The following is a 16,253-nucleotide window of genomic DNA, read 5'->3' on the forward strand; positions in this document are numbered from 1 at the left end:
CAACAATACGAGTCTGCAAAATGTTTTCTCCCTTTATAAGAAACTTCTCATCATGAGAAAATAGGAAACACTATATGCAGAGTTGCAATCTGATATAACAGGTGATTGAATGATTCAGTGCCATGCAGCTCTTCTCCATTATTCATAATACACCTCGGCTTCTGCACAATTACTGGCTGCTATACCATAAAGAAGTGTGATTGGCATTAATGAACTCTTAGGATCAAAATCTAAAGGTTATGGTGGACTGAGAGCCGGAGCAAGCTGTCATTCTTCCAAGTTACCTGACAATGTGTGGGGATTCCTGTCAAGTTGTATTACTGAACAACCCTGCTGAGCTGCATGTTTATTACTTGGCTGGTATCTGCAGGTTGAGTTAGTTTCATGATTCATCACTAGCCGCAGCTAATGATTATTTTCAGTATGAATTAATCTGTTGGTCATTTTCTTGATTAATCTATTTATTGCTAGGTTTGTAAAATGTCAGAAAAAAAAGGTTTAAGGCCAATCACAATTCTCCAACGCGCCGAGTGACACCTTCAGCCATTCAAACCTCAGAATTATTCAGTTTACTGTCATTTAAGCCGAGGAGCAGATGCAAATGGTCACATTCGAGAAGCTGAATCCATGAATAATTTGGCACCTTTGCACGAACAATGGCTCAAATGATTAATCAGTAATCAAAACAGTTGCTGATTAATTTTTTGATAACTGACTAATCAACTAATGGATTAGCTGACTAATCGTTTGAGCTCAAACGTTATGTACTGTTTCATTTTTACAATACGTCATCATTTTAAACGTAAAACCTAAATATGAAAAGTAAGTAGCCACTTTAGCTGCCAGGAGCTCGAGTATGAAATGCGAGACATCAACATCGACATGCATGTAGAAAACTCTTCCTCGGTGATGCTGAATCTTCCTCACTCAGCCACCGCTCTGTATGTAGTCCATTACTTCTGCCAGGCCCTCTTTGGCTGCCTTCATATCCTCTTCCCTGAAGCTTAATGGCTGGCATGCTTCACCAGCTCCCACTTCAGTGGGGATGCCAGCACTTTTGAAGATGGCCCACAGAATCTTTGGTACGTTTGTTCGGGTCATTCTGCCTCTCGGCTATTTCCTGCAAGAGCTGAGGGAAAGCTTGAGGATAGACTGCAGTGGGAGGCCACAATAAGGCAGCACAGTAGCTCCTGGCACTTCAGTGGGTGTGTGTTCCTCATGCTGCAGCTCTGTGATGACAAATGTCCAGAGTGGGGCTGCTTAGCTCTTAATTCCTGGGAAGGATTTCCCAGCTTTCCTGTGGATCTCAAGCAGGTGAATTTAAAGTAACTTCAACAGTTTAGACCAACAGTCGAGTGATGAAGATCTTAAGTTAACAATCTGCTTGTTTATATCATGTGTTGTGCACATGTCCCTGATGTGTTTTGTCTGAAGAGCAAATATTGCCTCTCATTCTCACCACTAGGGGGCAGTGTCACTTTTAGCAGGTGTTTCTTCAAGCAGTTACTATTAAACATGATAAAATGACAAAAACGTTACAATGAAATACATGAAAATTGTCCTCTACCATATAAGAATTTAATTAAAAAATATTTCTTTACAAGACTCTTACTTTTTTGTCCGTTAATAATGTTAAATGTACATTTATGCTGATAATTCGAGCGCTTTCATGTGTGATTGCCTGTCAGATCAAATGCTTTCTCCATCTTGCTGTGACTGTAGTTTTTTATCAGTGCAGCTGCTTACAGCAGCACCGTCTGTCCCACAGCGACATGACGGTGTCCTCACTGCTGCTGGGCACAGGATGGGGTGGAGCGGGGAGGGGGTGGGGGGATTAACATCACTCATGTGTCATAATACGACAGTCACACTGGAGCAGCTAGAGGTGCATTTGAATCATGTCCGTTTGTTTTTACTGCAGAGATCCTGTCACCTGTTATTTCATGCATCATAACAGGGAACACGGGAAGGCCGGACGCCAGCTCTTTTCGAGGTCTCCTCTTGAGTGACAACAAACAGAGCAGATTAACCACCCCTGTAGTAGCAGAATGACAGCTTTGATCTCCCTGTTGATTAAAACTGCAGCACACAATGAACTGTGCTCACTGTCTCACAGGGACACTTGTGAATGCCTACTCAGTTTTCACATGGCATTGGCTCAGCTTACCAGAATCTGTGTCAGTTGACTAAGCCGTTTTGCATAACACAGTCAGTGGCCTCACTTGTGCTGAATAAAATTGTGAGCGGATGAGGTTGGCATGTGTACAGCATTTCCAAAATGTATAGAGAATGTGATAGGAATAGGATTTCAGTAAATACTTGCATGCCCTAGAAACAGCTCAGGCCTTTTAGTGAAGATGAACAGATTCCATATTCTTATTTTTGTCATGTATTGCTGTGCCACATTGGAGCAGATCATATAACTTAAATAATGGCTGCTTCATCATTAAGCAACACTACGTCTTGCCTTTCATGTTTCACTTCTATTGCAACAGATTGCAGAGCAACATAGACACTTTCTCTTTATGACACTTAAGTGTAACTCAAACTTCAGTGTAAATATTCATTAAAAATGTGGGAAGAAAGATCTCAAAGAGTAGATAAAGTTTAATAATCGTTCTCTGTGCATCTGGAGGAAAGGAAGTGTTCAAAAAATGAAAATTTGCATGGAAACTTGAAAGAAAATATCAGCACTGAACCGCAGCCTCTGGTGATAGATCAGACACGAACATCAGACAGTTTTTAGTGAATGAACAAGCTGCAGCTTAAATGATTCTTTTTTAATGAGGACAGGAGAGAAAACAGCAAATAAGGTAATAGTTGGATTGTTTAGCTTTAATAGGTAAAGGGCAGTAAAATAGCATTCACATATATTGTGTTTTCACAGTTTTGTGGTGGCCTGCTGCGACTGGACCAGAGACTCATTTGGAGTGAAGGACACACACACACACCTCTTAACAACACAACACCTTTCATGCATGTTGACTTCTTCCTATTTTTTTTATCTGGGTGTCCATCAAAATACTACTTGTGATGCAGTCAAGGAAGAATCTCTGATTCATCTCACCATTGATGTCATCACTGAACATAATTATTCTTCTGCACAACCAGTTACCATCAATACCGATGTTTCGGTTAGTGACTTACTGTAATTTACAACAATAGGAATAGAAATCTTAGCCCTTCTCAGTGAGCTCAGAGTGGACAGTTTGTTATTTGTAATGTCTGAAATGTTTTCCCTCACGTCACTATAAATCACAAAAGTAGCTATTTACTGAAAATCATTTTCATAATAAAATATTTAAAGTTGTTTATTTGGCATGAATGTATTGCACAAAATAAACAATATCATCACTGATAATGTACAATGTCTTATTGTAGAGACCCATGGCTTTCAATTTGAGTTCTACACATTTTTAGTAGTTTTACAATGTGTCCAGTGTGGTTCTCCCACTTTAAAGCTTCTAGACCCACTCCCCCTCCTGATGAAGGAGAAGCATGTAATATGGCAATAAAAAGGATAACAACATAACAAGAAGTGACATGGAAAACGGAAACTGAAAACAAGAACCTAGCTACATCATGAGGCAGATTGCAGAATACAGAGAGGAAATTATTGCATGTGAGAATATGAGAACTACAAGGTCTGATATGGTCCTTAACAAAGCATTTAATTTGTTGTGTGTCTCATGTGTTTCTCCTTGAAGACAGGTCTTTTCTAGTGAATGGTCCAGGCTGTAATTCAAACTGAATCTTTGTCGTGACCTGCTAACCCTGCTCAGCCTATAATAAGGAGGCGTCGCTGGACTCAGCACATCAGTCTTGTTTTCATGACTGAGCTGTTTTGTTTTGACAGAGTAATTCATATTCCAGGAAAAATACTCCATTGATGTACACAGGCAGTGGGTTTTGTCACTTTGAACGGGGAAGCTTTTTCTGCTGTCAGGTGGATTGCGGTGAAGCCGCAGTGATCCAGAGGACATACTGTACAGTGTTGTGTTTTCCTACATCTGAAATGTTTGTGTTCTTTTCCTCTGGGATCTAAAAGGAAATACATCTCAGACTATACTCGGAACAAACGCATGACAAACAGCAGAGCCCACACTGCTAATACACTCGTCTCATGCAGGCAAGCCATTTAAAACTCCGGCCAGCTGTGCAAACAGAAGAGAACTGAATTCAATAACTGAGGAACTTATGATCCACACATTCATTTAGAAAGAATTTAGACATATTACTGAATGTTAGCATTCATAAAATTAGGTATTTCTACTTAACTTAATATTCCAAAAATGTTTTGAATATTTCTCCCATGGGGTCCTTAAGACAACTTGGAGATTTTAAGATTGTGTCTGAAATTTATTAACAATCATCGAGTGTACATAATGATATTTTTTTGAAGTTTTTTTTTTTTACTTTGATAATTTAGTCTGTTTTAAAAGTACATCTGTATTTGGTGGCGTTACTATTTGGTAGAAAGTAAATCTTGATACAATCAGCTCTCAAAAGTCAAAATTTGAAAATATTTCTTTATTATTTACGTAATCTCTTAAAGTAAGTGCTGCTTTGATGATCAAACTTCTATTGCATATTTCCCTCTATGTGTAAATGCTATGTTTCTGTGTATATCATGTCATGTGCAGATTGCTCCACAACAGCATGTACAATCAATAAAACTGTGCGGCCACACAAAGTTCGTGCAGAGTTCATCTCTGTAGCGGGAGACTTACTGTACATGAGCTTTCATGATTCCTGCAGATGCCACAGCTTTGTGGTGCATGCAGTGGTTCCCAAAGGCCAAGCAGCTGGAAAAGGGATGAAATTTCATGAGTGGTCTGTAAGAATTTCTTGATCTTAAGGGGAAGGTGACAGATTGTGAGAATCATCTTACTAACGGCTTCACTGTTTCAGTGGAGGCGTTCATTGAGTGCAATCCAATTTGGGATTCTGGAGAAAATAACTTTTAACTATATTTTGTGTAATTTATGTAATTAATCAAAGGCATTCAACAACTGCAGATATTTGCATGTATATAAGCTAAACATTCTAGCATGTCTGAATTTAGGTATATTTGTGTTTTGTGCTCATACTTGCATGCACACATGCTCACATTGGTAATGCTAATATGCTGATGTTTAGCAGTTATAGTGTTTATCATGTTCAGATTTTTTATTCAGTGTGTTAGCGTAGACAAACTAAAAAATTTGACCTGATGATGGCAATAGATGAAAAAGTCAAAGATCACCCTGCGTAGGACATGCTCATTCCAAATTTCACAGCAATCCATCCAATAGCTGTTGAGATATTTCAGTCTGGATCAAAGTGGTGGTGGACATTCCTATACAATGAGCAAGGGCGCTAGCATGACTAAAATTTCTTTTTGTAATGAAATTCATGGTGAACACAAAACAATAGCAGAACTAAAACAGAAGTTTTAGTCCATGTGTAAAGGACAAATTATTTCCCTTGCAAGCCCACTAAACCACAGAGGTGTTTTTGATACTTTTATCCCATAATACGTTTTTCTTCATCTTTGCTGCCTAGACTCTGCTACACCCTGACTCACTTCATCCCTTTTCGGGCCTCGATGTTTCACCTCCCCCTTGAAGCGGCCAGGCTGCTCCTTCAGGGAATTCCTCCTGCTGAGAGGAATAATGCTCAGGACCTCACTCTGTCCTGCAGTGCTGTGTGTGCACGGGTGTGCATGTGTGCGTGTGTGTGTGTGTGTGTGTGTGTGTGTGGATATATTACTCACACAGTCACATTGTAAGGACTCTCCATCCTTATGGAGATGTCATAATGTAAATCATAAAATTGTAGGATGAACACATGGGTTACAGTTAGGGTAAGGTTAAGGTTTAGTTTAGGCTAAGGTTTAAGCAAGTTGTGGTTTTGGTCAGTGTTATATTAAGTCTCCAGGAAATTAATGTAAGTCTATGTAATGTGAAGGAAGAAAAGGGATGGAATCACAACTCTCTGTGTGGTTGTGTGTGTGTGTGTGTGTGTGTGCACGCACTACAGTTCAGGCTCTTTGATGGCAGAGGAGAAGGATGGGCAGGTGGCCCAACTATGTGTTTATGTGTGTAGGAGAGGGGACACTTTGTGAACCTCTTCTGTAAAAACTTTCTCAGATGATTGAAGTCTGGAGAGAATAACAAACAGCTTCCCCCTCCTATGACAGATGTCTCCTCTTGATAAATGCTTCAGAAACTCCCTGATTACTTCAGCTCACTGTGTCATTATGTAACATTTACAGTTGCTGGCAATACGGCATTTTGTTTTCAACTGATGTGTCATTGAAGTTAAAATCAAATCATCCTCTGTAATATGAAATGGGACGATGACGTGGTGATTAAAACAGCTTTCATGTCAACAAACTCCACCTGATGAAGACAGCTCTCAATCAGAATCCAGCAGGTGAGTTAGGATTGCCAGGATAGAAGTAAGAACTTGCATGCTAACATGCTTAACTTCAGGGCAACTTGCACAAGGAGTCCTAAAAGTGAAATCACAACAGCTACTGAGCTCACATATCAATAGATCCATCTCCAACACAACTGAGCAAACCCCATCCATTGATGAAGACCACAGCATACAGTTGGGAGCTCTGGAAAAAGCTTGTAAGTGCATCTTTGTTTAGTTGAATCACAAAAATGAGAATCACCACTTATTACAAAACAATACATCTACTTTTGTCCATTTTGAGGGTCTATTATAAGGTTATAAAACATTCCTCTAGACCACTTGTTTTTCGTTTTAGGTATCAGTGGGAGGAAAGTAAATTTCCAGCCCCCAGTCTTGGTTAATGTTTAATATTTTTAATTCTGCATGGGGAAAAAAGGTGTTGGTGTGGAATGGGCGCAATTTAGCTACTTTGTTTTTTTTTCAAAAATCAGGTTAAGTATTGACGTGTTTGATAAGGATCATATTCTTCTCCTCCTTCTTATTTGCCAGTTTCACTTATGTAAACAACCCTGATCAGCTGAGCACGCATGCAATTTTCTTTAACACCTACAAACCGACTCATGCCTGTAGCCCCCAAGGCACCATGTCAAGTGACGTCAGTGTTAGCTGATGTTCACACTGTATGACTATGAGTCACCACCGCACTCGATTCACAAGGCATTAATAAACATTCACCAGGCTGCCTGTAGTCCTGCAGAGAGCTCCATCTCACTGAGACCAGCTCTCAGGTAATTGCATAACCGCATCATTTCCACAGCACAGCCATTCCTTGCCCATCCATGAGCGGGCCATGTTACTTTGGATAATCACACGGTGACTGGCATCTTGTCCCCAACTGATGAATGTACTGTGAGATTGACCTTAATTGAGTTTGATTGCAGCATCTTCCAGCAGGGCTCAGCAAAATAAACTGAATGGGTTTAGTGGTCTGTGATGAGATCTTTTCTTCCTGTTTCTCCTAATTATGTACATGGCGGGGGCTGTGGGGCTGTGGAGGATGGACAGGAGGTTGCAAATCAAGGTCCATGGAAGCTCCTTGGAAAAAAAACTCTCAGTCAGAAAAACAAGATTGTTTTGAATTTGATCTCATTGAAGGCAATCAAGCACAGATTAGATGGTTTTTGTTCGGATCAGGATAAAAGCAGTCTTAGGAAGAAAAGAGGATGCCCTTAACAGTTTAAAAATAATAGGCTAGCTTTATTGTTTTTTATAGACCTGCCTTAGAAAAGTCTAAATCCACTGATTTATTTACCTCAGCCACCAAAGTTATAAGCTTTTGTGTTGTTATGCAGCGTTGCCTGACCTCCCAGAAGTCACAGGCTCCCATTGTTCTCAGAAATCCGTCCAGAGCTGTTCAGAAGCACTGCTTTGTTGATGTAATACATTCTGTTCAACAGTGTGTTTCGTGCAGTTTGTACAAAGATGACTTAACACTTCTTCTATGAATGCACACCACCACATTCTTTTGGTGAGAGCAAGCCAAAATTAAACTCAACAAGTAATGAGTTCTTGTGACAAAAATACTCATGTAAAAAATAATGGTAACAGAATTCCATTCAAACTAGAGCTAATACTAATGCACAGTGAAAAATATGGCATTGATTTTATCATGCATGGAGCAAGGTCCCTATTAAATGTTATTACTTACATTTTTTTGTCTTAAAAAAAGATCTTCCTGTTTGTTGGGACACGTTGGGATTCTTTAGTCAAATAACTCAAAAATTAATGAATAGATTGTTAGAAATTATGTTACGTTCATGCTCCCCACAGGATGTGTCCACTTCTTTGGTTTAGGACTAACGACAATCCCGTCAGCCTCAGCTGCACTTTATGTATAGCACTATTTGGCAAATGTTAGCATGCTAACACACTAAACCAAGGCGGGTACTCTGGTAAACATTACAGCTGCTAAACATCAACATGCTAGTTGTGAGCATGCTAGTGTGGTGACTTTATCATTTAGCTCAAAGCACTGTGCCAAAGTACAGCCTGAAAGAGCTGCTAGCATAGCTGCAGTCGTGATGCTGTAGTCTTTTATGTTTCTTTGTGTTTTATGTGTGTGAATAACATTAAAACAATGATGTGTTTCTATATTAAATAATTATTTTGTGCCGTCAACCATTTCAGTAGCCTGTATTATCCAATATTAATTGGCTCATTGTTAACAATGTAATGGCTCAAGATATATGCTAGATATAAGATAAAATATGTTCATTGCTGCCATACCTCGTTAGTTGTTCAGCATCTCTGCTCATTGGTCAGCCAGTTTGACTGGCAGACCTTTGCTACACCCAGTTTCTATGGTTACACATTGCTGTGCGGTGCTCTTGGCAGTCGGAAAGTCCTCTGGAGCGCTACACGTGCATCACCTTTTAAGATGTGGATAGGTGAGGCAAGGTGAGGCTGCACACTGTCAAAAGCAGTAAGAATGCCAGCAGCTCGTACAGCTGAATGAAAATGCTGTGCCTCCAGAACCAGCTGCCAGATGTCCTTTGCTGTTCGCCCTCTTCTCCTCATTAGTGGACAGTGCTTAAATTAGCATGCCAACGTGCTATTTGGGATTATGAATAGGAACAAACAGAGGACAGTGCTCTGAAATTAAACCACAGATTAGAGCACATGCCTCCATGCACTTGAGACTCTGCCTTTGAACTATAGCATACATCTGTTGAGCCTCCCCTGCTGACCTCTTCAATGCACCAGCCACTTTCTCAGCATCTCTGGCCCTTTCCTCAATGGGTAACCGCTCCCCACTGTGTCAACCTCAGACCAGATGCTGGACTTATATGTCCCAGAGGTTAAAATGTCCCCTGCTTTCCACAAGGTCAGGCCAACTGCGACAACTTCAAAGGAAATTGCGGTTGCCATTGAGAAAGACAGAATATCATTTGTGGGAGTAAATGCAGAAACGTCTCAGATAATCATTTTAAAATGCGGGGGGGATACGCGTGTTTGTATGCAGGTTGGGAAATTAATGCCTAATAAATTAGACACTTTTTGATAATAGTGTTTGACTTCATCCTCCATGAATACAGGTACAGGTTCACAGGATGAGGGAACCTGGTCTAATTTGACTGCAGGTGTGTGTCCTCCTCGATGAGCATGAACCAGAGGAGAGAGAAAAGAGACGATCCCCGGAGCGGTGTGACATCAAAACGCGCTACCCAGGATGACCTAGAAATGGAGCGTGCGTATCCTATGTGCGTAAGCAACAGTGGGCTTTTGTGGCACATGGCTCAGGCAGCTGTTTACGTTGCTGGTTGCGTATAAAAAACCCACATTGCAATTGGATCGATTTTTCTTAAAGACCCACGTGAGTTTTATTTTTAGAAATACTTAAAAGGGAAATAATGGAGTAGATGAAATAAATGCGTAGTGTGTGTGTGTGTGTGCGCGTGTGTGGTCTCCTCGCGGTCATTCACTATTGTGTCATGACAGGCGCTCAAGCACGACGATAAATCCACGAACACGTAAATGAAACCCGCCACCATCGTGTGAAATGACAGCATCGTCCGGCGCGTTAACAGCACGGTCTTTAAACCGACCGATGGGATCAATCTACCGCGGGTCACCATTCCTACGCGATTAAAAAAGGCGCGTGCCAAATAGCGGGGCTCTCGTGTCACCGCGCGCGCTGGCGTCGCAACATACACACAACAATAATTCGATTGGAGTCGCTGTGCGTGCGGTAGGCGGAACCCTGACACTCTTCACATCCCACTTTTGAGAAGATTACGAGGACAATTTACCGGGAGACACATGACATTAGAGCTGTTTGAGTGGAAGGCGGACGGACGACGGAGGCAGGACGACGCGCCGCGGGTCGAGGCAGAGCCGAGCAGCGAGCGGAGGCATCACATCCGTGTGGAGATATTTGGAGTTTGAGGAGGACACCGGTACTTCTCTGGTAAGGCTCCGGAAGGCTGGAGTGCTCTTTAACGTTGATGTGTAGTCCTTATAATGCATTTAAACTCACTCACGAACATGCCTTTTCACCGACATTTGGGGACCTAACATTAGAGTCCATTATGAGGGCAAAACATCGCTCTCTGTGCGTTTTTGCGTGCTATTGAGGCATCCACCTGCTTGCTGTGTGCAACATTTACTAAACGGGAGTTAAATGCAAAGTAAAAGTCAAGACATGCGATGTCGCCAGAAAACAAGCCGTAGAGAGAGGTGCCATCAGCGTGCTGCCCTCCGTCTTCATGTGAGGAGCTCGGTGATTTACTATTGAGATTCTGACCTGTCTTTGGCTTTATCTCAGAATCGGGATGAATGTTAACTCTGCCTGCCAGAGGACAGGCCTAACTGTTGGGAGTGAACCCTCAGATTAAAACAGTTTCAGCCTCTTACAACCATGATCAAGTGGTGTGGCTTAGTGCGATCAAACTTGGGCACTGGATGAACCTCCAGGACCCTGTGAGCCACTTTTGCCCAAACGAACTCTAAACTGAACACATCTGTACTTTTACTGTGTGAATGAAGCATTGACATTTTTTCAGTAATGCATGTTTGAGGTGTTCGGTGACTTTGGCAGAGTCCTGCAAATGCATTAATGCAGTTTAAAGCTTCGTTCTTGGTTTGCCTGTCATATTTTTAAGTCATCCACAGCTGGGTCACACCACGTCACAGCTTGGCTACAGGTGCCATCTGGCCCTAATGTTTGGTGATCTTGTCCAGTCTGAGGGACATACCCAGGCTTTTGGTGGGATGCCAAGTCTAACTAGGAAGATGTCACAGCAGCATTCAGATGATAATACATTTAATTTAACACGTGCTGAATTTTCAAGCATGCACATAGCTTTTATAATTTTTCTTTTTTTTTTTGCATTTCTGCTATATTTGATAGTGACAGCTATAGTGATGGCAGGGGAGAGAGAAGGAATGATATGCAGCAAAGGGCCCAGGCTGCTGCTGTAAGGACTCAGCCTTGATAAATAGAACACGCTCTACCAGGTGAGGCATGCACATAGTTAACCAGATATCTCATAAAGGCAGAATGCATGCATAGAATAACACCTCATCATCCAGTTAAGGCTAGGTGCAAAACATCGTAGAGACTGGATAAAACTCCTAACAGCAGCATGGTTTCTGGAGTCACCTTCAGCAGGCAAAGTCGCCAGTCATTCACTCCTCCAGGATGACTCACCTCGCAGGCTGGTGGGCAGCAGGTGAGACTGCGACTGCTGGACTTTACAGGCCAGAGCTGACAAGGGCTCCTGTCTGGTCCGCTTGGCCTCTGCTGTTATAATTGACTGACTCTGCTCTCTGGCTTGTCATGGGCCCATGTGCTGCCCCATCCCAGAATGAAATCACAGTATGAACAGACTGATCCAGCCTCAGCCGGCATCGGGCGTGCTGAGCTTTTGATCTGGTGTGTGATTAAAGCCTGTGTTTCAGACTGTAATTGTGTGCATGTATGAGAGTGAAACCATGTGTACGTGCACATGCATGCATGAACACTGCTGAATATTGGAATGGGGATTGAAGAGATTTGGTGATGTAAAAATCATTGCCTCTCAGGTTGATTACAAAATGTATAGATTAACAGGAAAAGTGGGAAAGAGTGGGGCGTGCCCTGCAGTAAAGGTCACAGCCATTGTTTACAACAGGAAGTGTGTTTTTTACCACACTAGGTAAAAATGATTAAAATCATGTCTCCTTCCAGTATGTACCCATCACATTTAGCCAGCAGGAAAGAAGCATTTCTAGGAGTATTTAGTCATTGTCTTTACATAAAGGTTAGTGAATGAGAGATGCTCCTTCTCCTGCCTCTTCTTTCCTTCACTATTGGATGAGATGTGGACACAGAGATTCACAAACCTACTATTTAATTTGATCAAAGCTCTGTGTCCATGTGAAATGTTTTTGTATCCTGCAGCAGTATTGGTTTACCTCTGCAGGAATGAAAAGAAAACATGAAGGGATTGTTCAGTTGTAGAGAGCAATGCAGCTCACTGTGAGAAGAAAGGAACACCCTGCTGGGACTTTGTTGATGGTATTAAACTATGAAAGGACATGAGCTCCTGTCTGGCCTTGAGGTTTTGCAGGGATTTGATTTTGGACTTTAAAAAGCAAACACAATTATTATCTTAACCCTTTCCTGTCTCTGGTAACAAAAAGGCAGTGTTGTATTGGCACAGTCAGTTTGTTCAGTCAGAGTGTTATAGATGATCTACTGATCTGTTAAAGACTGAAAAGGATGGGATAAAACATCGAAGATGTTTTAGTTAATTGGTGCCTAAAGCAAAGTTGATAATGAAATTGCAATGAAATTGCATTTCATACTAGTTTCAATCTGATATTTTGTAGACGTAAGGTGTTTCTATCTCTTTGAGGGCAAGCACACATACTTATTTGTTCCTTGTCATATCACAGTATTTCTACATTTTCTAAGTGCAGACTGCTTTTTGAAAGACTTGTGGTATCTGAGGACACACCGAGGGTTATCATAGACCAATTGCTGCTTGCATAAGGTCATACCTCTTAGGATAAATGCCAGCCCATTGGGTAGATGAGCTCTCAATTATACCGTCAACACTGTGCTGTGCATTAATCAGCAGTAGATTGAGAAGAGTCTCAAAAACATGTCTGATGTTAACAGCTGCCCATTGTAAATGAAGCCTCATATTGGCTGAAAACGTGCACTGTTTTATCAAAGTGTGACAGTCTCAAAGGATTAACAAATAATGATTGGTTGAATGATTGATTAGCCCTGACTAAATAACACTACACAATCATGAGCATCATCTTGTGAAGCAAGGTGTAGCTTTTTTGCTTATTCCCAACCCTCAGGTTGGGAACCACCTCCCCCCAGCTGGGAGATGTGTGCGAATGGCGAGTTTGCTACGCTTAGTTTAAAAAATAAACAAAATAAACTCACAAAGTGTCAAGAAAAGAAATATTCTTACACCTATTTTCCTTATTAAACATAACAACACAACTGTGGACCTTTTGAATTCAAGTTTCTCTCGTTCACTGTGCTAGGCTAGCTAGCAATCTTCACTGCCTTGTTAACTCATCATAAAACACCCTTCATTCAAACTGGACAGCAACAAAATGAAATCCATCAAAGCCATCTTGGTTAGTCTGTCCACTGTTCCAACAATCATAAACTCTGGTTTGGTACAAATAAACCCTTAATTGACAAATTCACATTATTCTGTCCCTACAGGCTGTTTTCCCTGCTGCCTCTCACTGTTGCTGCTGGTGTCGATGTGTTACCGTGTTAGCTAGTTGAACCAGAGTCTGTGGCCGAGCAGCGGAGACAGACCATTAAATTAGCAAAACAAAATGACAAAAATCACACCACAGGAAAAACAACCAGCAATGGACCTGCCGTTCGCCGATAGGCAAAATATCTGTCCAATCGCCCAGCCCAATAAGGAAGTCAGAGCAAAGGATCGGTTTATATGAGTCTCTCTTAGTTCTCGTAGTTTTGATTGAATTGCCAAAAACACTTCTAAAGGACAGATAGAGGGAAGTCTTACCACTGGGCCTCTACAACCCAAATACAATCTTGTGAGCTTCAGTTAGAGCTGTATTTTCATTATTGTTGGACTATTGTACAGTTCTTAGTTCTATAAGGGCTTTGATGCTTAAGCCTTACATTGATCTGCTTAGTGTGGGTGCCCATGGTGCTCAGGAGTTCTCTGTCTCTGATTGGGATTTGAACTTCAGTGGTGCTACAGCATGTGACAGAGTCAGCAGTGCAACATCCACCATGGTGGTCACACGCTGCACAAATTGTACTTCCACCTCTTTCTTTAGCTCTCCTCCCATGTGATGAGGAGGAAGCAGGAGGGAGACGGGCGGCAGATGCCAGGAGAGGATGGTACTTTGTTTGAGGGCGCATGATTGAGAGAAGACAGAGCTGGCATTGAACACTGTGGTGTTGAGGGAGGACTGTCCGGGTAGCTGGTTAGCTGATTGCATTGTGTCCTATTGTTATAACTAATGTACAATTGGCATACAGTCTCCTTATGGAGGCTGTGTCCTTGACTGTGCCACTGCTGTCCTTTACGTTCGGTCCCAGGACATTCTGCTTTTGGAGCCATGTTGCAAAATAACCATAGCTGAATATATGGAGGAGACAAAAAGTCAAATGATGCCTCTTTTATATCAAGTAAGACCTGTTAGGTAAACAGGTAAGGCTGCATTGATTGATGAATCAAAAGAAAATTGTTATGCAACTATTTTGAGACTCAATCATTTAAGTCATTTTTTAGCAAACTTTTTGTGATTTAAGGTACTCGTATGTGAAATTGTGCCATTTTGTTGCTCTTACATGATGGCAAATGTAATATTTTCAGGTTTTAACTGTTGGTTGTACAAAACAAGACATTTGACGATGTCATCTTGTGCCCTAATATAACGTGATGCGCATATTTTACTGTTTTCTGATTAATCAGGAACATTGATCATGAATCGATCAAGAAAATAATTGTTGGTTGCAGCCCTATATTTCTTAAAGCTAGATGTTGCATGTCTGACAAAAGTCAAGAGTCTTTCATACAGTTATCTGGGCATTGCCATTGTTAAACAGCCTGTCATCAACATAATAAGGATACAATGGCTCGGTGACTAATATTGATTTCTCTTAACTCATTGTAGACATATCCATATCAGTTCATGCTGGCCAACAAATGACAAGAAATTGTACAGAAACGCCTTCTGAAACAGAGTCACTGTTCTATAATTTATTTTTAAACTGTAAAATGTCCTGACCAATACATTTCTTGTTTTTCAATTCCTTCAAAGAAATGTGTGAAAAAATGTGACTGTCTGGTCCGGGTCTCCATTACCATCATTGTTCAGCTGGCAAGATATTCCAAATTAGGAGGACTGGTTTGCAAAACCAGGTGGTTTCTGGCTTTGATGGCCTCATGAATGTGCTAGCTAGCCGAATTTGCTGATATGTTTGCACACATCATTCAGCGTCAACACATCATCGCCTGCAGTGTGTCAGCAGTGTCCTGTGATAAGCAGCTCGCCAGGTGTTTTTGGTTTACACTCATGTAGTTCATATAGCTTTACTAAAATCATCTTGTCTTGGAGAGTGTGCAAATTGCGTTTGCTCTTGTCTTGCATGCTTCCTCATCTGGCGCTCACACTGGCATTCACTTCCAGCGCAGAATTTTATGGCAGTCTGACAACAGGCGAAATTTGATTTGGCGTCATCATGTCAGCATTGTGTTACTGTCCAGGCCAGTACTTGTCAACCTAACTTTATTCACTCAGATAAAATGAATGGAGCACATGTGGCACTTGTTAATTCAGGGCCTCTTTGTCAAAGGACGCTACATCCATCCCAGTAACTCACTGCTTTGGCCAGAAGCCTGAATCTGATCATGCAATTGGGCTAAAACAATGACTCATCTCTGTGTCAGCACTTTCCATAAATTCATCCTGTTTAATACTGATACTTACATTAGTATAATAAATATGTTCCATGTATGAATATCTAACTTTAACTATATACTGTCTTCACTCTGACTTTTCTCTTCACCTCCATGAATTTCCTCTGCAAACAATGTTTACATAATGTAATATTATGGATGATGTTGTTTTGTTATCTTTTCTGATTTATTTGTATGAACTTAGGCAGCACAGTTATGTCAAGTTGTATATAACTCAAGACAATACACAATCTGGTCAGTGTACCGTATGTAAAATATGTTAGAAGCTGTTGATAGTTCATTTGCAGTTTTGCCTATTAAGCAGCATCGCTCAGCGTTAGTGTGTTCTGCACAGAGGTGATGAAGGCAGCTCGGGAGCCAGGGAACCAC

The 16,253-nt window shown here is 41.3% G+C and overlaps 1 protein-coding gene across 1 annotated transcript in view; it reads left to right on the plus strand.

The window, feature by feature from the left end:
• The first annotated feature begins 10,274 nt into the window (after positions 1-10,274).
• LOC121618686 (sodium-coupled neutral amino acid transporter 3-like) overlaps positions 10,275-16,253 on the plus strand; it is a 35,472-nt gene continuing 29,493 nt past the window's right edge. Inside the window, exon 1 of the mRNA XM_041954239.1 lies at positions 10,275-10,372. The gene's annotated coding sequence lies outside the window, so the exon portion shown is untranslated. The remainder of the gene's footprint in view (positions 10,373-16,253) is intronic.

This window comes from Chelmon rostratus, chromosome 2 (assembly GCF_017976325.1).
Source record: "Chelmon rostratus isolate fCheRos1 chromosome 2, fCheRos1.pri, whole genome shotgun sequence".
Taxonomy (NCBI): domain Eukaryota; kingdom Metazoa; phylum Chordata; class Actinopteri; order Chaetodontiformes; family Chaetodontidae; genus Chelmon; species Chelmon rostratus.